Source organism: Alexandromys fortis, unplaced genomic scaffold, assembly GCF_014885135.2.
Source record: "Alexandromys fortis isolate MF-2015 unplaced genomic scaffold, M_Fortis_MF-2015_v1.1 scaffold_279, whole genome shotgun sequence".
In the NCBI taxonomy this organism is placed as follows: Eukaryota; Metazoa; Chordata; class Mammalia; order Rodentia; family Cricetidae; genus Alexandromys; species Alexandromys fortis.
This window is the reverse complement of record NW_026068151.1, coordinates 473,634-496,354: the sequence shown is the minus strand read 5'-3', so window position 1 is coordinate 496,354 and position 22,721 is coordinate 473,634. Positions and strand designations below refer to the sequence as shown.

The 22,721-nt window shown below is 37.7% G+C and overlaps 1 long non-coding RNA gene across 2 annotated transcripts; it reads left to right on the top strand.

Annotated features, from left to right (window-relative positions):
• The first annotated feature begins 1,742 nt into the window (after positions 1 to 1,742).
• On the top strand, positions 1,743 to 17,705 carry LOC126491522 (uncharacterized). 2 transcript variants are annotated; one of them, XR_007589411.1, is made up of 3 exons: positions 1,743 to 1,823; positions 14,048 to 14,116; positions 16,135 to 17,705. It is a non-coding gene; the product is annotated as an uncharacterized lncRNA (long non-coding RNA). The 2 variants fall into 2 exon arrangements; XR_007589412.1 differs by having other exon boundaries at positions 14,048 to 14,134.
• The last annotated feature ends 5,016 nt before the right edge of the window (positions 17,706 to 22,721 follow it).

Genomic DNA, 22,721 nt, shown 5'->3' with positions numbered 1-22,721 from the left:
AAGAGGCAGTAGTGGATTGTATTCACAGTGGCCCCACTGTCCTAGGGTATAAACCCACCTACCCAGAGAGTCTCCCACACAGGCAAATGCCTAGTGGGACTTAGTTACCAACACTCAGTATGAGTGCATATGTCATGCTCTAGAGACTTTGAGAACACTAAGAAGAGGAGGACACAATGGCTTAGTCCCTGCCTGTGTAGGTAAGAGGGGGGCCTCAAGAACAACATGACATGATTATGTCTGCAATTGCAGAGACTGACAAACCAGTACCAACAGTGATTATCTCAGCTATCAATATCCATGGAAATCAAGGACTATATTGATAATGACTAATTTTCCATCATTTATCCATAACTCATAATTATGGAATTTCTTATAATGAGTATGATTGGTTTAAAACATAAAAATAGTCATAAAATTAAATACATAATTTACTTCATTATTCCACTAAGCAGAATTGTTGTCTAGCACATTCTTCCCAGTATAAAAGCAACAACCCTTTAAAGCAAAGTTGGGAATAAAGTAGAAGGATGAGGAGAAGGAAGTGGGGAAACAAAGGAGAAGATGAGGTGGTACTATAAGTCCAGTAAGCCTTATTCCTTCCTCGATGCCTGCCTGCTGCCATGTGCAGTAACATATCACTCTCAGCTGTTCCAGCAGGCACAGGAACTGATTAGAACAATACTTGACAGCAAGAGAGCTGCACAAACAAAATCATGCTGGAGATTGCCCGTGTTGAAGACTACATGAGGATCAGAGAGGTGATTACAAAGAGTAATTTCAATTCCTCCGAATCCACCATCCCCAAAGCTGGTTCTAAATTCTATTCAGAGCAGCAAACTGTAACAGCCCAGATAAACACATTTCAGAAGGAAATAAACAGAAAGTCCTACACCACTGAGCATATTCCCAGTGCAGCAACATTGTTGAATTTTTAACACTTGAACTTTAGAGCAAGAGAGATTAGGTTTATTTTGCTTCTCCAGTTTATACTGAGAGAGTGTGACAACAACAAGATCTCCCTAGATGAACCCTTGCTTAATTAGCAAATACTTTGGGTCTGTTTGTCAGGACATCATTCCAGAACCAAAGGTCACAGCGTGTGAGCAGGCAGCAAAGGTCTGGGTTTGTAACTAATGTGAAGCCAAACAGGCCCCAGAGGCTTTTGCCAGAGTATAAAGGAGTCCTGTTGAAGCATGTTTCTCTTCACCAACTCAAAATCTGCCTGACCAAAAAGAAACAGAAAAAGAAAAAAGAGGGGGATGACACAGGGGAAGACAAAACCTTAAATCAGTACGCCATGGAAGTAACTGTTTATATACAACTACAAGGAGAACTGAGCAGAATTGGAGATACCCAGACATGGCACACTTGGCCATCCTAGATGCAAACACATGGAGAGCAAACGAAGAAAGAAGGATGCCGACCCTAATGCCGGGAAGTAAAGAATCTTAATAAAGAAGGTGATGTTGCCTTTCTCCCTCCTACATTTGATCTCTGGTGAGGTATAACCACAAAAACTTCAAAACAAAGATACCAGGCATCTAAGAATATTTATTACTCTCTACAACATCAAAATTAGCTTGTTAAACTTGGTAGGACCTTTGGAAGAATAGCGAAAATTTATATGCTCATCAGAGTTTTGAGGTTCATTATTATCAGAAACCTTGAGAAACATGGTATTATTGCAGCAGCAGTATTGGGTTTGGACCTTATACAACAGGTAGACTTGGCAGACACTACAGAAAGCCACACAGTGTGAAGAAATAGGAACAGATTGATTTTAGAACACAGGAAATTCTGCATAGAGTGGAAAGTCTGAGGTAAGACAGTGAGTCATTTTGGACTTTAAGGTAAAAAGTCTAGAATCAAAATACTGCTCTGGGGAAGTGAATTTGACATCAGGCTTATGGTCAATGAAGTAGAGACTCAGACATGAGGTGGCCCTTTAAGAAGCAATTTAGCCCTATGAGAAAAGTTTGAATACCGTAGCAAGAATATGGAATATGGGGAATATGAAACAATCAGAAAGATATGTTACATTGTAAATCTGCAAGATATTTTAAAAACTCGGGGAATAAATGAGAGGCCTGGATTCTTTGAAGCTCATGCATAAAATGAAAATCCCTAGAGAAAATGTGGGAAGGTAGGAGAGCTGAGGGAAGATTTTAGAGAAACTAAGATACTCTAATGTCCTAAACAAGTGAATGATTAAAAATGTTATAATTATTGAACTGAAAAGGAGGCAATGTGTAAAAAAGCAAGAAGCTAGTGATGGTTCACTATAAAGATAAAGAAGCAGATTTTTAAAAAATAATGGTGGTGGTTGGGGTGGTAGTGGTGGTGGTGGTATTGGTGGTGGTGGTGGTGGTGGTGGTGGTGGTGGTGGTGGTGGTGGTGGTGGTGGTATTGGTGGTATTGGTGGTGGTGGTGCTGTTTGGGGTGGTGGTGATGGTGGTGATGGCAGTGGTGGTGGTTGGGGTGGTTGGGTGGTAGTGGTGGTGATGGTGGTTGGGGTGGTAGTGGTGGTGGTGATGGTAGTGGTGGTGGTTGGGGTGGTTAGGTGGTAGTTGTGGTGGTGGTGAAAATGATGACTGCTGAACAATGGTACACAATGCTGCACAAAGTTCTTGCCAGAACTTCAAGAGGAGGCTGGGACACAGGACCCCCAAAAACCTTCATCTAGCTAGTCTTCAGTTCTGAGACCACCACAGTGTTGATGTACAAAGTCTTGTATGGAGAAAGGAAATACATTGAAAACCATCAGGATTTCAGAACCCCAGATGTAACCCAGCCCAGAAACCCTAAAAATCTGGCCACAGAGACTGGCATGAATGATTAAGCAGAGATCAGGGGAAATGTCAAAAGGAAAGAAACGGAACTTGTAAAATTCCTGTTCCAGCAGGAGGGTTCAACAGGTAGTTTCATGTTGTCATTGCAGAACATATTTGGTCCTAAACAGATGACGCGTCTGAACAAACAGATGATTGGAAAGTCCGGAGACTGAGAATTCTGGTTAAAGGCAGATCAGAGGTTAAAGAGCCTCAGTAATATGCATGAGTGACAGTTTGATCACGTTTGGAGTGAAGGAAAAGAGAACAAACTGATGCTAAAGCCAAAGATATGTTGAAGACCATATCTTTATATTTATCTTATTTATGTTCATGTTTGTTTAGGATAGGAATGTCAAATTGTCTGTTGAATATTAAATTAACCATTTACTCCCCAATACCAGGACTTGAATTTAGTGCCAGGCACATGTCAGGCAAGGACTCTACCACTGAACTATATCCCCAGACTTAAATTATCTACTTAAAAAGAAACATAAATTAGATGCAGAAAAACAAGTATCTTTTTTTCTCTCATATGTGAAATTTAGAACAAAACCCTAAACAAAAACACAAAAGTAAATGATTGTTAGAGAAGAAAAGGAGAGGATAATGGAAAAGTTGGTATAACAAAAAATATATCATGTGTATGAATAAAAAATACTACAACAAAACACATCATTATATATAATTAATGTACACAAATGAAAAAGAAAAACAACCTAAATAAAAATATATCATATATGCAAACTAAGAAGGACTATTAATAAAACATAATGTACAAAAGATTAAAATGAATACCAGTTACCAGACATAAAAGGTTAAAAAGCAAACAGAAGATAGTTAAGAAACACAACCGAAACGTCCTTGGCAGGGGAGATGTTACACGGTGAATATAAACATGTTGGAAGGTGAGAGAAAAGAAGTTCACACAGTCATTGCCAGGCAGCCTTATTCTTTACGATGAAATCTTATTTTCTATCTTCTGCTAAGATTAGTAAGACAGAGGGGCAGACCTGCCAGCTCAAAGTGAATGCTAAATACAGAGAACGGTGTGTGAGGAAATTAAAGTGATATGAAATGAATACAGCGAAGAGCCTGAGGTGAGGGAGGTGGGGTGATTCTGAGGAGATTCAGACAGAAGCACAACACAGCTTTCTTCTGCAGCATTTGACAATTTGGGGATGCAGGATTAGATGATGCTCATGTCTCAACATATAATGACACAGTTTCATTTTGTTCCTTCCTCAAAGACCCAAGTACATACTATTACGAGATCATAGAACCACTAACAAGTGAAGTATATATAAGTTCAGAAAGACTTAAGTCATTGGAAGGTATGCCCCTGAAGGGGATGATTGAGTTCTGGTCTCTTATTCTTTCTGTGTTTTGTCTCCAGAGGTAAGCAGGTTTGTTTCATCGCACATACCCTTCACTGCCATCCAGCCACCCTATCAGTGACTCAACGCCCTGATTCTATCTCAACTTGAGCTAGAATCCCCCAGTCCATGATGCAGACAAACCTCTTTTCTAAGTACATTAGCTATCTCCAGTCTGGTAGATCAGTGTTCCCTCTGGATGTTGAATTTTTATGGATGCACATTTTTGGCTCTGCTGTACTGGAAATTTAATCAGCATAGGTGTCTACACTTTGTTGTTCTCATGTGTTACCTGTTGTATATTTATATCTCAAGGAGTTTTTTTTCCAAGAAAATAGAGACAGGAAGTAATATGTCAAGGTATTGTGTAGTGTAACAATCTATCTGCTCTGGGGGAGGGGGGAGGAGTGTCGTCACAGCAAATCCAAGATCCTGAGCAGTGGAAACATTTTACATTTCTCACAAGGACACTTGCCTTGTAAACTGTGTGATTGTGGATCTTAAAGCTGCAGTTCAAGGCAAAGGGTATCTCATAGCTACCAGATACTCAGGTCCATCTCCTGCGACAATGTATTCCCCAGATTTCAAAAGGAAATGATTCACGTAAAGAAACTTATTCAAAGACTGGCCAAACTGGGAAGAGAGAAAGAAAACTAATTTCTTTGTTATGGTAGTCTTAAATTTTATAGACCACCATTAGACAAAGTCAGAAGCTAAACAGGGTTAGCTATGAGACACTTTAAGCCGCCCTTTTATGGGGGAAGGTAACTGGGCCCCAGACTACCCCATCTTTCTGTCCTTAGCAATCTGCCTACATTTGCAGAATGGAGGATCCATTGTATTTTTGTAAGTTGCAGTATTACGGAAACAATTTTTTATTCAAGTCTTGGCCTAAAGAATATGGGAAAAGCATTTTATCATACAGACTTCCCATTCTGGGGTTTTAAAATTAGTGTAGTGAAAATCTCCACCCATTTTGGATCTGGAAGCTCTTTGTCTCCAGGTCCTATCTTCTTGATAGGGAAAACCTTTTGTAACCTTTTTGTGGAGGTCAGGGGCAAGCTCTGACTCCTACTACCTGTTAAGGAAACAGACTCTACATGCATCAAAATGGTGATAATCTGATAGGGAACAAGTTTCTCTTCAGAAGTCAAGAATATTTCTCTGTCTGACCAAGGTTCTCATTAGAGATCACTGCTATAGTATCAGATTTACTGAAACTATGGTAAACAGCGTGGGAGGTGTTCACCATGACTATGGTGTTGGGGGACACAAGCAAAGCAACCTCACATAGTGCAACATAGGATGGCGGAGAATATAAGGAAGGACAACTTAAAAACTGTATATCCTACCTACCCTATTAAGATAACAATGTATTCATCCAGCAGAAGATTAGTTCCAATGGCGGTGTGAATGTGATTGGCTCCCAAAGGTTTAGTCAACAGGTAGTGGAACTGTTTGAAAAGATTAAAAAGATTAGGAGGTGTGGTATTGATAGAAATGTGTTACTGGAGATGGGCTTTGAGGTCTCAAAAGTCCACACCAGCCCGAGGCTCCCTCTTTCTTTCTGTCTATGGATTAGGATGTAAAACTCTCATCTAGCTCTCCAGAACCATGTGTTGTGCCATGTCCTGCTATGCCCCTGCCATGATGACAATGAATTGATCTCTAAAACTGTACACAAGCCCCAATTAAATGTTTCTTTTATAAGAACTTCCTTAGTCATAGTGTCTCTTCAGAATAGAACAGTGACTAAGACAGTTCCCAAGGGGTAAAAACCAAAACTGCAACATCCGTCTGGTTCCCAGACATCCACTAATACTAGAACAATTCAGATATAATGACAGTCAAATTGACTGTGGTGGGAAAAGCATCTAGATATCATTCTATCACCAATGAAAGTTTCTCCATTCTATATTTCTCTCCCACAATTCTTTGTACTTTCTTCTACCACAATTTCAAAGGTAGTTGGGGAGTTTTAGCACTCCCCATCAAGTTGTGATTGGACTTTTCACATTGTAAATTGTGGGTTAGCAGCTGTATACAAAACATTCAGAGTTGAAAATACAAAACTTGATGTTTATTTTTTTCTTAATAACTATTTCCTGTACTTTATGCCACTTCTTAACAGTATTTTAAAATCCTAAAATTAATGAATACATTGAAGGTTTTTACCTTCCACTATGTACCATGAAGTCTTCTGTTTCCTATTATCCTGGCCTCATACTATCATCACAGATGTTGACCATGTCCACGCTTTGTTATTCATGGCTTAGCTAACCCCCTTTCCAAAACTTAGCCTTTAAGGAAGGAAGGAAAAGAAGGAGGGAGGGGAGAGAGGGAGGGAGGGAGGAAAAAGAGCTTGTTCTGATATCAGTGGAGTAGATGTAATGGGTGAGGCTCATCAGTTACAAATAATTCTCTTGTTTCTTGTAAGTGACATCCCAGGAACACCCAGAAAAATCTCCTTCAGCCAGGTGCTGAAAGCAAGCAGTCCACAAAGACTGTGATGCTATGGCCATAGACGTGCCCCCAGCCCTGACTACTCTGATATTACAGTTCAAACATCTCTAAGCCCTGGCCAAACCCTGATATAAAATTGAACTATCAGGCCTAACTATATCCCTGTATGCTGCCTGGAATAAAATGAGTCAGAACAGCATAGCACCTACTCTTTGCTCATGTGTTTCTTTGATATGGGATTTCCCTCTGTATGCTGTGATTACTATTAATGAGTAAAGAAACTGCTTTGGACCTATAGCAGGGCAGAACTTAAGTAGGCAAGGAAAACTAAATTGAATGCTGGGATATTGAAAGGCAGAGTCGGAAGGAAGCCATGTAGCCCTGCCAGAGACAGACATTGGAACTTTATCTGGTAAACCACAGCCTTGTGGCAATGCACAGATTAATGGAGGTGGATTAAATTAAGATGTAAGATTTAGACAATAAGAATCTAGAGCTAATGGTAGTGTTTTAAATAATATAGTTTCTGTGCGATTATTTCAGGACTGAGCAGCTGGGAAACAAACGGCCTTCCTTATAACACATTAGAGCCCAACATGGGGCCTGAACCCATGGCCCTGAGATTAAGAGTATCATGCTCTACTAAGCAGTCGTGAATGAAACAAGCAGCTCCTACTACAAATGGTGCCAACGTGACCAACTAAAATCAATATATACCTGAGAAAACTTAAAAAGGAATCCTAGACACAAAAGAACAGAGTTAAGCATGGTTTGGTAGTGGCATTTTCTTGGGTGGGCTCTGTTTGCTAGAAACAAGCAGGGACATGTGTCCTGTAAGAGAGGTCTTACTGATTCAGCCATAACAGAAAGAAAGTCATGGTTGTAAAATGCCAGCTTTCTGGGCCGTGCTGCCAGGATGAACTCTGGCTCTTTCAGGAAACAGAGCATTTTGAATGGGGCTTGTGAGCAATGTGCTATTGCTTGCTTGGCGACAAGGACCAGCTGTGTGCTTAGAGATGGGACTTTGTGCATGGATCACGGAGGCAGCAAGCAGTTCTACCATGTTGGACTGTACAGAATAAGCAGAAACTACCGTATATACCCTAGCAATGTGGCAGCTTTGATTCTTAAAAAGCACTTAGCATTTTAAAAACTGCTTCTGGTCAGAAAATATTATAGATATGCAATAAAGACAAATCTAAAAAAAGACCTCTAAATGGGTCACAGTGTTGGATAAATGTACGTAGGCCTAAGAGAAAGAAGAAAAAGAGTATACAGAGTTATAAAACGAAATAAATTGTTTTAAAAAATAAAATAAAGGAAAGTCTTTAACGTGACAGAGTACAGTCATAGATTAAAAGGGGTAAATAAAAAAGCCACTTAAAGATGGAAATTCACGGAGAGTCTGGATTATGTATATTATTGTGTTTTCTTTGAGTTCTGTGAAGGAGCTAAGTACAGAGAAACATTTCATTGTACAGGCTGCTAAGCTAAACCAACGTAAAGGTATCTTGACTTCAGAATTTGAGTCTAAGGATATGTTCCTTTGGAAACGAGGCTCTTCTTTTGTTTCCACAGAAGATGAGAAGCTGTGGATTAAATCCAGACTAATATTGTGTGATGGACCAACATTCCCTGAAAGGCTGCCTTGAACACCCTCAAAAAATTACTTTGCCCAATAAATAGTAGGAAGAAGTTTGGACAGAACTATGCCCATATTCCCAAATGTTGTCTATAAATGTATTTTTACACTTAAAGGGGGATATGCTATAGAGATTTGCATTGGTATGGATCTTGTTTATTGATAGAAATTTAAGGTCAATTTTGTTATACTGTGTAAATACATTTCTGATCTTGATTAAGGCATTGTGTTTTTCTAGCTCATCTAAAAATGTAATGTATAATTAAGAAATATAGGTAAATATTCATAATAATCAAACTTGTAGTCACATTAGTTAGATTTTCTAGATGTATTTTAGATGATAGGCATTTTTCAAGTCTTTCAGAGTCCTTAAGACTTTTCATGACTATGAGACACATCTGCTCCTGGCAGCACCAGTTACTTCAAGAGGAATATGGGCATCGAAGAGGCTCCTAATAGCGTTGGTTAGCCATTTGGGCAAGAAACTGCTCTTGCCCTAACTTCTTGATGAACTAGCGATGCAGGACCCACAGAGAAATAACTGCTGGACTCTCCTAAAGTTGAAATGGTCTTTGGGGTTCCTGCTTCACAACATTCAGCAGGATACAGAAGATAGTGACTGACAAACTACCAATATAGATGGAACTATCTTTGAAATTTCCTGCTTCATGGAAAAGTCTGCCAGATACCATGAACCTATAGGCTGAAGAAGGATGCCCCAACAGTGCAGAAGAACTTTGGGTAACTATCCACATAGCAAGATGTCTCTGTCAATTCTAGAGTTTTGAAACTTGCTTACAATGAATTTATTGTTTACTTAGGTAATAGGATATCCTTCTGGAGTCTTTGATGGAGTTGAAACATTTATAGTTATAGTTTTCATTAGTTATGATAAAACATAAAATAGATATAAATATTGTAACTGTAATTCTTGCTTGACAACTGTTTCGTTATCATAATTTTACTATGCTAAAGTTAAAGCCTTCTTTTTTATTTAAACAGAAAAGGGGAGGTGGTGTGGGATTTCCCTCTGTATGTACTGATTACCATAAATGAATAAAGAAACTGCTTTGGACCTATAGCAGGGCAGAACTTAAGTAGGCAGGGAAAACTAAACTGAATGCTGAGAGAAAGAAAGGCAGAGTCAGAGAGAAGCCATGTAGCCCTGGTGGAGACAAACACTGGAATTTATCTGGTAAGCCACAGCCTTATGACAATATACAGATTAATAGAGATGGGTGAAATTAATATAAAAGTTAGCCAATAAGATGCTAAAGTTAATGGGCCAAGCAGTGTTTTAAATAATAAAGTTTCTGTGTGATTATTTTGGGACTGAGCAGCTGGGAAACAAATGGCCTTCCTTACAACATTTCTTTTAGTAAACATTGTTCCTGAAGTGGACCTAGAGGTCATTAGCTTCAGTTGTCAAAATACAATCTTCCATGTTTTAATTAGTTGCAGGGACTCTGAAATTCTTTTAGGCAGTGATGTGAAGTCAACAAAACATTAGCTAGTAAGAAATTAATTAATGATGGGTCAAACACTGAATCCGTTGATGCAAGAATCAATAGAACACAACTTCAAATCTTCTTTTCTGAAATGTAAAATGATCTGTTTATCTCCTGGTAACTAAAATGAGCATTCTCACTTGTTATTCTTCCTGTCAAACATCTCTCTGATAATTTTCTTTAAAATAATATGTACCTAAGACTTTAATTTTATTTCAATTTTGTTCCATCTACTTTTGTTTTCAGTTTTTAATGTATGCAGAAAAAAGAACTGCAATAAATATAGTCACATTACATCCCAGTAATCCTTGAAGTAACCTCTATTACCTTCCAATCAAACACAGAATAATGGAGACGGTAGGAGAGCATATACATGTTACCCACCTGGTAACATGTGTATGCTCATAAATCATGAAGTATTAGGACACAATAATAAAGATGGAGAAAATCCAAAGTCCAAATAATTAAAGTAATATTAAATTGCGTTTTTGCAGGTCATCAATGAGTAAACAAAAAGGGATACTGAAACACATGCTGAATCCCACAGAATCACATAGAACAAAATAGCTTTTATCTTTGTATATTGTTTAGGGTCAAGGTCTTCCAAAAAGAATTGCCCTTCAAAAACTTTTCATATTCTGGCTCTTAGACCAGGATCAACAGGCAACATTAAGGTTCAGAAGACAGACTATCCTAAAGTGATGTACTGTATACTATGTCTTTAACTCAGATCTAAGTGAAAAAGAACATGTGGGACTCTAGGCAGAGAGGTCTGGGGATTCAGACACTAATGTTAGTAAAAGCCCCAGAAAGAGTTATATAATTCTGAGAGCAATGTCCAGAAAAGCTTCTTTGAGGGCCTTCTCTAGGATTCTTCCAATTACTAAAAAGAAAATCAATGAGAAATTAAGGAAAGGAGGAAACATGGTATGGTAGGCTGAATGTCTCCTCAAATATGCTCACTTCTAATTCCCAGAGCTTGTAAATATGTTACCGTCCAAGGAAAGAGTTGATTTGCACATGTAATTGTAAATGGGGATTGCTCTTTCGTTCCTGGATGCCCAGATCCAAACAATCACATAGAAACTACATTAATTAGAACACTGTTTGATCAATGTTTGGGGGGGGGGTTCTTTTCTAGTTTTTACATCTTAAATCAACCCATTTCTATTCATCTGTGTCACCACGAGGCTGTAGTCTCCTGGTAAGGTTCCAGTGTTTGTCTCCTCTGGCAGCTACATGGTGTCTCTCTGTCTCTGCCTACTCTATCTCTGTTCTAATTTCCCACCTGGATTTACTCTGTTAAATCATTGGTCCAAACAGATTTTTCATCAACCAATAAAAGCAACCCATATACAGAAGGACATCCCACATGATGTAATAAAAGAAATAATGGTGAGATAGGGGATTATTCTGATGTGTCCAATGTCATCACAATGGTCCTTTAAGAGAGAGGAAGACTTGTGGGTCAGAGGAGAAGAGAAAGATATGTGACCATGCTTGGCAGATGATGCTGAAAGTGAATGAAGAAATACACAAGGCAAGAGATACAAGTGGCCTCTAGGAATCAAGAGAGCAAGGACACCACGTATCATCTACAGACTCCTGGAGAGATAACATTTTGCTAATATCGTGAGTTTAGTTTAGGCAGCCCCACATAAAATTTCTCACCACCAGAACTATGAAGTGATAACTGTATGTTTTAAACCCACTCTGTTTAATAAGTAGTGGGAAATTAATACAACTGAGAATTATACTATTATAAGTTTCAAGGTAGTTATCTGCTACAAAGAAAATATCTAGAAAAGTTTCCAATGACAAACAAAAGTCACATCAAGCTACAAATCCAATGGATGATGGCTGTATAACCTCCTCCCCTTATTCCGCCAACAGTTTAAACTGATACAACAACCAGGTCACATACTGAACAAGAAATCTGATATATGGGGAAAACATGGAAAAGGACAACTTCATCATCTCATCATTTGAGATATTTCATCATACTCATTCTTCATTCACCAAACACTTGGTGAGCCATGCTGTTAGATGCTCAGAGGGCAGACAGTGTAGAAATGTACAATTAGTCTTAGTACTAAGAATAAGAGACTGCATATTCAGTCCTATGCAGGATCCATAACTCAACCCCCAATAAACATTGTAGAAGAGCAGTTAAAAAGAATCTAAGAACTGATAGATGAGGCAGAATGTTAAATGCTGTTTTCAAAATATGACAAGGCTATTGTACTCAGAAACTCACAACAGCTGTGGTTGTTTTCACAGAATAGAACCAGATAAAATTTCTGTATCTGGACAAAATAGAACCAGACAAGATTCCTGCATAGATTGCAGAGGTGCTCTCCAGGGCCTACCTCTAACTGTGGAGCTTTTGGTCATTGAGAGCTACTCAAGGCTAGAAAATTATTCTTTTTTAAGGTGCTCCCACTGGTAGGTTTCCCATGCTCCAGCGGATGGCCCTACATCCATGCACATATGGTCAGCACTAATTGGACGCACTGGGTTTTAAAAAAGAAAAATAAGAAGACATGATATTGGAAAGGTAACATGTTGGGAAAAGTGTATGGGGAGAGTTGGAGGGAAATAGGGAGTGGATCAGATAGTATTTTGTTGTATATATGAATGAAAATCTCAAGAATAAAGAAAACATAATAGAAATAGTGTTTCCTAGACTGAATACTGGTTCCAGTAATTAATTCCATAAAATTAGTAAGAGCTATAGAAGACCATAAGGACAAATACAAAATAAGAGCACCCAGAAATCTTAAACTTTTTATTCTCTGGGAGTCATATGATCATACAGGGACACTTTCTGTGCTTAGAGGCACAGAGAACAATACATCTCTGTCTGAAGCCTTAGAAAAATGTTAAGGGAATCTAGCTCCTTAGGAAGCAGATTGAAAGATAACACCTGTCAATCTTGTAAAGACTGATTCTAAAAATAGGTGAAGAATTATCCAGAGAATAGTTAACCTCCATTTATAGACTAAGTAGGAGTCTATATAAAAGACTAAAAAGAAACCAGAGCAAAATTTCCCCAGTTCTTTTTTTTAATTTATTTATTTCTTTATTAATTAATTAAAGATTTCTGTCTCTTCCCCACCACCGCCTCCCCTTTCCCTCCCCCTCCCCCAATCAAGTCCCCCTCCCTCGTCAGCCCAAAGAGCAATCAGGGTTCCCAAATGATAACAAAACAGCAAAAAAAAAAAAAAAAATTCCCCAGTTCTAAAGAAAATGAAGAACAGAACAAAGAAGAGGGGGTTGTTTGTTTGTTTGTTGTTTGCCTGTTGGATTTATTTCTGTAAAAACTAGGTAATAATAAACCTAGTTTATTAGACCATCCAGCTCATGAGGTCTCTGTCACAACTCTCAATCTCTATTACTGTAGTTTGAAACTGATTATAGATCAATGCAATCTGGTAGGTATATCTGTATACAATAAAATTTTATTTACAAAACCAAACAAACCTGTCATTTAACTACTTTGGTAAGGAACTAAAAACCCAAGATCAGCTTAACTGTGTAACATCTATGGTTTCATCTTGCCCTCCCATATCAATGATTAAACCTTTGTGTCAAGCAAGTCACTCAGCCTCTGCTAAGCCACAATTTTCTTATCCTTCATCATAGGACTAGACAGGCTGTATTAGAATACAAGTTGTCATACCCAGCCCATTGCAGGAGGCCCTATTTCCATTACCATTCTTGCTCTCCACAATTGCTTATTCCCTGTCTGTAATCAATTACTCTGCTCTTCCCGAAGCCCCAATCTACCATTGTCACTATGGCTTGAACTTCTCTGGAACTAACATAGAAACTCATATGCCAGCATCTCCATTCTTCCCCATTCTAGGAACTTTTCAGACTGTTTCACCCTCTTTTGGTTTCACACCAGTCTGTTTGATTGCCTTTTTAGTTAACTTGAAAAGCTTTGAGAAACCAAAGTCATTGTATAACAGCTTGAGAAACACAGCAGAGTATAAGCAGCTTTCTAAGAGTTCTGTTCTGATTCTAAAATGAGTCTGAGGCTGGAGACTGGAAGAGAGCATTAGCAAAAATAGTCTATGAGGATAAAAGGACGGTAAGCAAACAAGTATATCCAGGAGCTGGAGAGGAAAGCACCAGCTGCAGAAACAGACCCTGGGACTGGAGGTCTGGGGGATTTCTGACAGTGAGAACATCACAGGAGTACATTGTTTCTGTCTTCAACAGGCCTTGCGGTTTCTCTGTGCAAACTCCAGCATCACCAGTCAATGGCCAGGACATGAAAGGACAGAGAAGGTGAAACTCCCCTTCCAGGTTAATAGTTATCTCGACACAGAAGAGAACAGTGGGATTTCTTTTCTACTTACACATATGAAATTCTATTCTGTCTCTTGTCTTCTTTTTACTCAAGGAAAAATCCAAGACTGTGTATTGTTCCCCAAATAATAACTTTGAATTCAAATAATCAACTAGTCACCTTTTCCACTGTCTATCAAAAGTCTCTCCACTTCTGGGAACCTTGAGCCACCACACTTGCCTCCTGTTCCAACATCGTGGAACATACAAGGCAAAGTGTTAAGGCTGATTCACACTTAGGCTGGGAAAATGTGAGCTTTCTCTCTAGGGCACCTAGATGTGTGACTTGACTCTTGAATTTTAACTCAAATACAAAGTGGGCACATGCAGGTAGAATTCTCAAAGGAAGAGTTGTTTAGACAAAGTCAAGCAACAGAGATGCCTACCTGACTTTGCTACTTATATACACAATAATTCACTGCTGATAATTCTGTTTTCCAATTTTCATTGTGATATGCTGTTTGAACCATGAGCTATTTCATAAATGTATGATGGCTTCTACTTTACTGGATATTAGCAGGGACACTAAGACCCAATGTCATATAATTTCTTTGTAAAATTTTGGGGCTGTGGGGATGGAAAAAATGACTCAGGGCAAACAGAAAGGTAACCCAATTAATGCACGATTTAGAAGTGCCTAATGGGACCAGAGTTGTGAGCTACAAACCTAATGAGTCTGCCTCTTTACATAAGTTAGAAAACATACAGGATGCAGAGAATGTTTTTATAGAACCTGTGTAATCACAAAACAACAGCAAATGCCCTGATGCATCATGAAGCTCATTCCTGCACAAGATAGAATAAGTAATTTAAAGTTAATATCCTGAAGCTACCATGGTCAACAAAAACAACATTCAGAGGTACAGATCAGTGGGAGAAAAAAGAAAGTTGGCTGTACATTCCCTGATACCCTTTTGTAACATTTAAAATACTCAACTATAGTTTAGTATTCATAAGAGTCTATGTAAAAAGATACCAATGATATTTCTGCTTATGTAGGAAATACAGGGAGCTAGCATGTGAGAACAGCATTGAAATTATTCAAGATCTAATTATTTCAATATAGAAATGCAGAGAAAAATTAGGGAGGGGAGCTTTCCTTAGTGTTGAAGTGTGGTATGTAACTGTAAGCTGAAAAAAATGTTTTTTCTCTCCAATCAGCTTTTGGTCATAGTTTAAAACAGCAATACTGACCCTAAGACACAGGTTATTTGAGGTTGCTATTAAAATTGTTTATAAGTTCAGATACTGACTTTCAGATACAAACTTTGCAAATATTTTCTCTCACTCCATTAGTTAGCTTTGCATTTTGTTGACCATTTCCTTTGCTGTGCAAAAGCTTTGACATTTCATTTATCTTACTTGCTAATTTTTGTCTTCGGTTGCCTATGTGTTTGGTGTTAGAGCCAAAAATTAAATAAATATTGCCAACACCACAGCAAAAAAGTTTTCCTGTTTTTCAAGAGTCTTCTGCTTTATGTCTTGCTTGCATTTAACGCTTTAATATATTCTGAATTATTTTTGTGTCTAGTATAAAATAAGTGTTCAGCTTCATTCTGTTGCATGAAAGTTTGTGACTTTCCTACTAGGATTTAACATTATACATTCTTGACATCATTATCAAACTTTTGTTTGCTAGATTTATGGGTTTGTACCTGGGCTCTCCATTATTTTACACTATCCATGTTCCTATTTATTTTATATCCCTTTGTAACACAGTTTGTTGAAGTTTGGCTTTGCTCCTCTTTCTCTATCATTTTTTTCTGTGAAAAACGACTTAGTTAATTTTCTATTGCTGTGATAAGACAACATGGTCATGACAACTTATCAAAGAGTTTGGTGATTACAGTTTCAGATGGTGGAGTTCATGATTACGTATAATAGCAGTCACAGGAGAGAGTGCCTGAACCGGCCTTTTCCTATAGCCACACTGATTAATATCTTTCATATCACCATAGAACCTTCATCTGGCGATGGATGGAGATAGAGACAGAAATCCACATTGGAGCACTGGACTGAGCCCCCAAGGTCCAGATGAAGAGCAGAAGGAGGGAGAAATGAGCGAGGAAGTCAAGACAGCGAGGGTGCATCCACCAACGGAGATGGTGGGACTGATCTAATGGGAGTTCACCAAATTTCAGAGTTCCCAGCAGTGCAATGTGAGGTCATCAGCTTTGGAAGGTTCATGGAAGGGTTTGTTTATCATCAGTATTCATGGTCATACTATGGCTCTTCCTCAGAAATGTCCTCTCTTTCCCTTTATGGCCTCAATAACTCAGAGCAGTGACATAGCATTACAGGTGTTCTTTTGAAATTAGGCACTAAAAGACGGCTTCGGTTTACTAATAAAAGGAAAATATCCTATAAAGGAATACGTATAAAAAGCAAATAAACTCCCCAGATTCTGGAAAGTGAAATAAATAAAGACTATTTTATGTTTTATTAATTTACTTTATATTGCATAGAATTAGACAAGTTCAAGTTATAAGCATAACTCTGAATAGGTATTGGGAAAGATTTTATCAATAATGTGCTTTTTCCAAAGAAAAGATGTTTTTCATGACTATAGAAAGAGTCCTAGACAACTGAAAGAGGCTCACCAAGGGCTTCCTGACACGCTCCATGCATGAGACTTTCCCATCAACACTATAGCCTTCATCCAGTCATATTAAAGTCCTATGTTTAATCAGAAGTGTCTGTTTCAGGTTATATCACGTATATATAAATGCATGCATCTGTAATATGCCTTTTCTGTCCTGTCTGCCAGCTCCCAAATAATGTGTAATTATGAAAGCTCAGCCTATAGCTTAGGCATGTTTCTAACTAGTTCTTATAACTTAAATTTACCCATTTTTATTCATCTACATTCTACAACATGACTCGTGGCTGTTACTTCTCATTCTCCACATCCTGCTTTCTCCACATCTGGCTGGTGACTCCACCTCTATTCTTCCCAGAGTTCTCTCTCTATCCAGAAGTCCTACCTAAACCTCCTTTCTAGCTATTGGCTGTTCAGCTGTCTATTACTGCAATCACAGCAATACATCTTCACACAGTGTACAAATATCCTACAATGGATATTCATGCAAAAAACAATTGCTGAAAAAAGAGGCCATCAATTTGAAGGAGTGTGGAGGGAGGACTTGGAGGGAGAAAGGGTAAGGGTGAGATCTGTAATTAAAACACAATGTTAGAAATAAACAAAATTAAAAACAGAATGCCTGCTTCATTAGGTAAAATTTTTGTGTGATAAAGTAACACCACATACCTTGAAAATGACAAAAGCAGATATTTCATGGGCACCTTCCCCTCATAAACACAGCTGTCAGGTTCTAGCTCTGATAGCCCTAATGCATATGTTGGATTTATTTGTCAATTCTATGGATTTCCCGTTTCTAACTAAATTTTTACTCATTTCCTGACATGAATATTTAACTCTAACTTCAAAGTAAAATTACATCAAACCTACCATAGACATATGCATAAAGATAAATAAATTTTAAAGAGGGGTTGAATTAGCCCTCTCTGTCCTTTAGCCAATAGAACTCCCATGTTCCTAAATGAGGTCCTCATAAATCACTGATGGCAACATCAGTTGCTTTAATTAGCTTTGCTTTTTGATGTACTGGTTAAAACATTTACTTTTTTTTTTTTTTTTTACTGTCAATGATGAGTGAGAAATTGGACACTTCCAGACTGCAGTGACTGGGACTATAAGTTAGCAAGATCTCAAGGCGGCTCATAGCAAACAGTCCTCACTGCCCCACCCATTTGAAGCGATGTGCATGAAATGAAAACTTAAGCAGAAAGGGTTCTGTTTGGGGACTTTGCTTCCCTCTCTATTACAAATTCTCCTCCCACTGGACACATGAAAGTTGAGGGATTTAATCATAAGGATGTTGGACTTAGTAATGTTTGATACAGGGAATATCTTGCTATAATAGGAGTAAATAATTCTAATAGCCCTTACGTTGTCCCATACTTCAGTGTAGATAGCCCCAAAACATAGAATTATGGAATTTATTTCTGGAAAAAGTGACTTTCCATAGACCACAGACAGACAGACACACATTCATGTACATGTGTGTGCGCGCACACACACACACACAACCAACCTATGGTGCAGTTTCTATGAACTTCTGAAATCATATAAACATATATAAACCAGACACTCATTAAGGCCTGTCAAACATAAGAAACTTCTAGCCGTATGTAACACCTTTTCCTAAGTGGGAAACCACTTATATTTGATCTGAAAATCATATAAAAAGTCATTTGATAATTTAGATATAGAAAAACATATTTAAAATATTATGTAACACACCATCAAAAATATAAAATATCTTAAACATAAAATAAACTATCAAAACAAAGATAATCAGAAAAAGAATCTTAGAAATTATAGAGAAATAGCTGAGCCATTAAGAGAACATGCTGCTGTACAGAGGACCTAAGTTCAGTTCCCAGTACCCATATCAGGTGGCTTAGGAACACCTATAATTCCAGCTTCAGACTTTTTCTGGCTTCTAGGTGCTTGCACACACATGGTGTGTTTTTTTTTCCTCTCTCTCTCTCCCCGTGTGTGTGTGTGTCTTTGGGTCTGACTGTCTGTCTGTCTCTCTCTGTCTTTCTCTGTCTCTCTCTGTCTCTGTCTCTCATACACACAAATAAAAACAAATTGTCTTCTAAAATTGAAATAAGGTATTGTTTAAAGGAATCAGAATATGATTTTAGACTCAATGCAATGTCAGGTGAAGCACAATAAAGCAATATTTGGAAATTATCAAGAAAATATTTCCAAAATAAAACTGCAATACTTACATTAGCCAAGATACGTTAAATTACTCTTTATTGATGAGCTTCCTGCAAATCTCAAAGGCCAAATAGAAAAGCTTACTTCTAAACCATGCCAGCTGAGAGCTCTCCAGAGCAATGCCTTGTGAACAATGACTGAAGAATGAGCAAGCCCCCATCATCTCAGTGGTGTCCAACAGGACTAAAGAAAATGAACAGATTACAATGATTTAAATGTTTAGAACTGAAAGTTCAACACATATAGGCTCCACTCATAGCTGATTATTCCATGATTATTTCAAGGGATGTGAGATTTCCTACCCACCTTGGATAAGAGAGTTAGGTGGGGGCCGGGGGGGGGCTGCCAGAATCTCCAACACTGTCATTCGAGAGGCAAGATATTTTCAGATAAGTATAACCACCAAAAAACATAGCTCTAGGAGCCATTTCTGAGAAAATTTCTGAAGGGTTTGCTCCACTAAATTAAGGTGTTAATTAAGAATGAGGAGGCATGAGATTGAAAAAGTGAGAAAGAAAGGAAGCAATCATTTCTTTAAACGGGGTAATATTCTGGAATAGACGCAACATATCATGTCACTTTCTTTTTCTGCCTACAACGACTGTATTTGATCCCAGTACCTTATACACAATAATTGTTGCGTTTATTTTCATGAGAGAGACAAGCCTATAATTTCCCATTTGGTAACATCTTTGACACTTTTTACTAATAAGTTTTTAACTAACTCATAAAACAAATATTCTTCTACATAAATTAGCAAATATGAATAATATTGGATAATTTGATGAAAATACGCTTAATACTCATTTATTTTATAGGTATTTCATATGTTGCTATGATACATGGGATAATTGCTTTTTAAATAAATGTATTCATAGGTCTTACTTGGTATTTATAAATTTGTAATCACAGCTATAAAGACTATGTGTTTTGGTTTATCTGATCCATCTCCATTAGTTGAATATTTTTTTCTGATTTGAACATTATTTTTTTTTATTTCGGGCATATTTGGGAACACAATGTGTAACCTGTTGGTACTGGGGCACTTGGAGGTATGTTTCTTGTAATTTCAGCTTCGTATCACTAATCACATGTTGTCAGAGAATATATGTGAATTGTCCTTTTCAAAATGTCTTGCAGCTTGGTATTGATGCTTGCAGTGCATCAAAGCCTGGTTAAGCATTCCATTTCCAGTCAGAAAGGACCTTAGGCTCAGGAGAAACTCAGACTGGCATGGCAGATGCTACCCCCAGTTTCCAGGGGAATAAAGCTAGGAAATTAATCAAGATGATGTTCTCCTGCAAAAGAGGCTGAACATACTGGCTTCTTTTCTCACCATAAACAACACAGCATGAAGATGCTCACTCTATTCTCCTTTCTCTATTTTTGTTGATTTTCTTAACTATCCATTTCAATTCTCATTCATTCATAGTCTCCTTCCCTCTCTCCATTCTTCCCTTTCTCCCCATCCCTCCCCTCCCATTCCTCCCTCCCTCCCTCCCTCCCTCCCTCCCTCCAGTTTCAACGCATTTTTTAAACTTACAGGGAGAGATACAAGGGCTTCTCACAACCTGGTGACCATGAAATTCACCAATCACTTCTTGGTTTCACTGTCCTCTTACAACTTGCACTCTTTGTGTACTACAAGGCTGTCTGCCTGCCAGTGGCTTTTCTGTGGTTCAGTTCCTCTGGTTCCTCACTTGAGGTTCTATCTCCTCTTTGTGAGGTATGAATCACTTGTTACCCTAGATACCACTGAAAATTTGAAAATTCTACTTGGATTTTTTTTTTCTAGTTGTCTTCCTGAAACCTTTGAGCAGAGCACACTGGCTGGAGTGGCAAGCAGTTCACTGGAAGGTGCTTAAAGCCATTTTCCTTTCCTAGGGGACCTAGCCTTTAAGCCTTTTTGCCTTGGGGAGCCCAACCCTATCCATACCTCTGTTGGGTCTTTTAACTTAACGTTCAGCCTCATTCTGGGTTCTTTCCCCTAGGTGATGTTTTATAAACTGACTAATCACTCAAGCAGAAAAGATGGTGCATGAAACTGAGCTCCCCCACCAGTTGTCTGACCTCCAAAGTCTAGGGGCTTCCAAAGCTTTCTGACACTATTTTATGAATATTTTTAAGTTATATAGCTGTTAAAGTTTACTGCAGTTGGGACATTGATCAGGTATATAGCTGGATCCAAACATCTTTCTTTTACATTTCCTAGTATGCTTAAGATTCCTATTTTTCGATCATATATGTGTGTATGCATGTATATATATATGTATATATATATATATATAGTTTATTACTTTATATTGTATAAAATGAAGGTTTATACACTCTCTGTCCAAAAATATATAGTATATAGTCATTCACCCAGTTAATGTCAAAATACAATCTCGACAAGATTATTTTTTGTTAAATTAAGATTTAAATTCATTAGAGATCTATAACTATTTTCTTCTAATCCATATAATATCAGTCACCCATTTTGATTCCTTCTCACTTTATTTTACTGTTTGTGAAATAGGGTCTTGCCATGTAGTTCAGGATAGCCTTGAACTTGTGATCCTCTTGGCTGAGCATCCTGGTATCTAGGAGTAGAATGGCCCTGTGCCTGCCTAAGAGATACTTCATTTTGTTATACACATAAATCCACTAATTTACATGATGTAGGGATGAGGAAGTGGCTATACTTAGAGGCCGTATTACTTAGTCTATTATACTAACTCAAACTTCAATAGTGACAGTCATCTCAGGATGACTGTTACTTCCATTTCGTTTTACACGTAGTCCTTGATGTCTCCTCTTCCTCTATTCTCGACTTCTTATTCTCTCTACTGGCTTCACACATTCCCCAGCATTTTCAATACCAACTCTTTGACATTATCCCTCTGTTAAGTAATAAAATAGCTTCCAAAAGGAAAAATGATCACAACCAGCTCTAGGGCAATATTAAACATTTTGTTTTACTTCTTTCTAAGGCTATCAATCTTCAGATTAAAATATATCAAAATAACATTTCTTAGGTTCCAAGAATTGTATTTTCATCTGCCAATATAAGCAGAAAAAATAAAACAATCAAAATTTTAATAGTTTTTTATTATTATTCTTACTACTGTAGGAAAAAGAATTTTCCCTCAGCCATAAACATTAAAATTCATGTTTCTAAAACCAATAGTCAAGGGGTCCCCAGCATCATGAAGTATTGATATGAGCTATGAAAATCTCAGATAATTACTTCCTGAACATGCTGGACAAAAGGATAATGCTTTTCCCATTTGTTAATCATATCTCAAATACCCCAATTAAAAGGCAAAAACATCATGAACAGAGGATATATAAAGTCTTTCTGTCAACAGGTTAGCCTACAGATATCAATTACTGCTCAAAAAGAAGGTCTGATATTTAAAACTATATGTACACAATATTTTGCTTTTCTATGTACCTTGAATTACATAATATTCATATTTTATACACGTAGACAAATACATGTATACAAAAATGCATATATACTGTCTTGTTTTAACAGTGTTTTAACGGGACAGTATATGAAATGATTTTAGTTCTTTAATACCCAAGAGAGGCCTTATCACACAACAAAAGTATATGCTCTACTATGTTTATAGCAGCATTGTTTGTAATAGCCAGAACCTGGAAACAACCTAGATGCCCTTCAATTGAAGAATGGATGAAGAAAGTATGGAATATATACATATTAGAGTACTACTCAGCAGTAAAAAA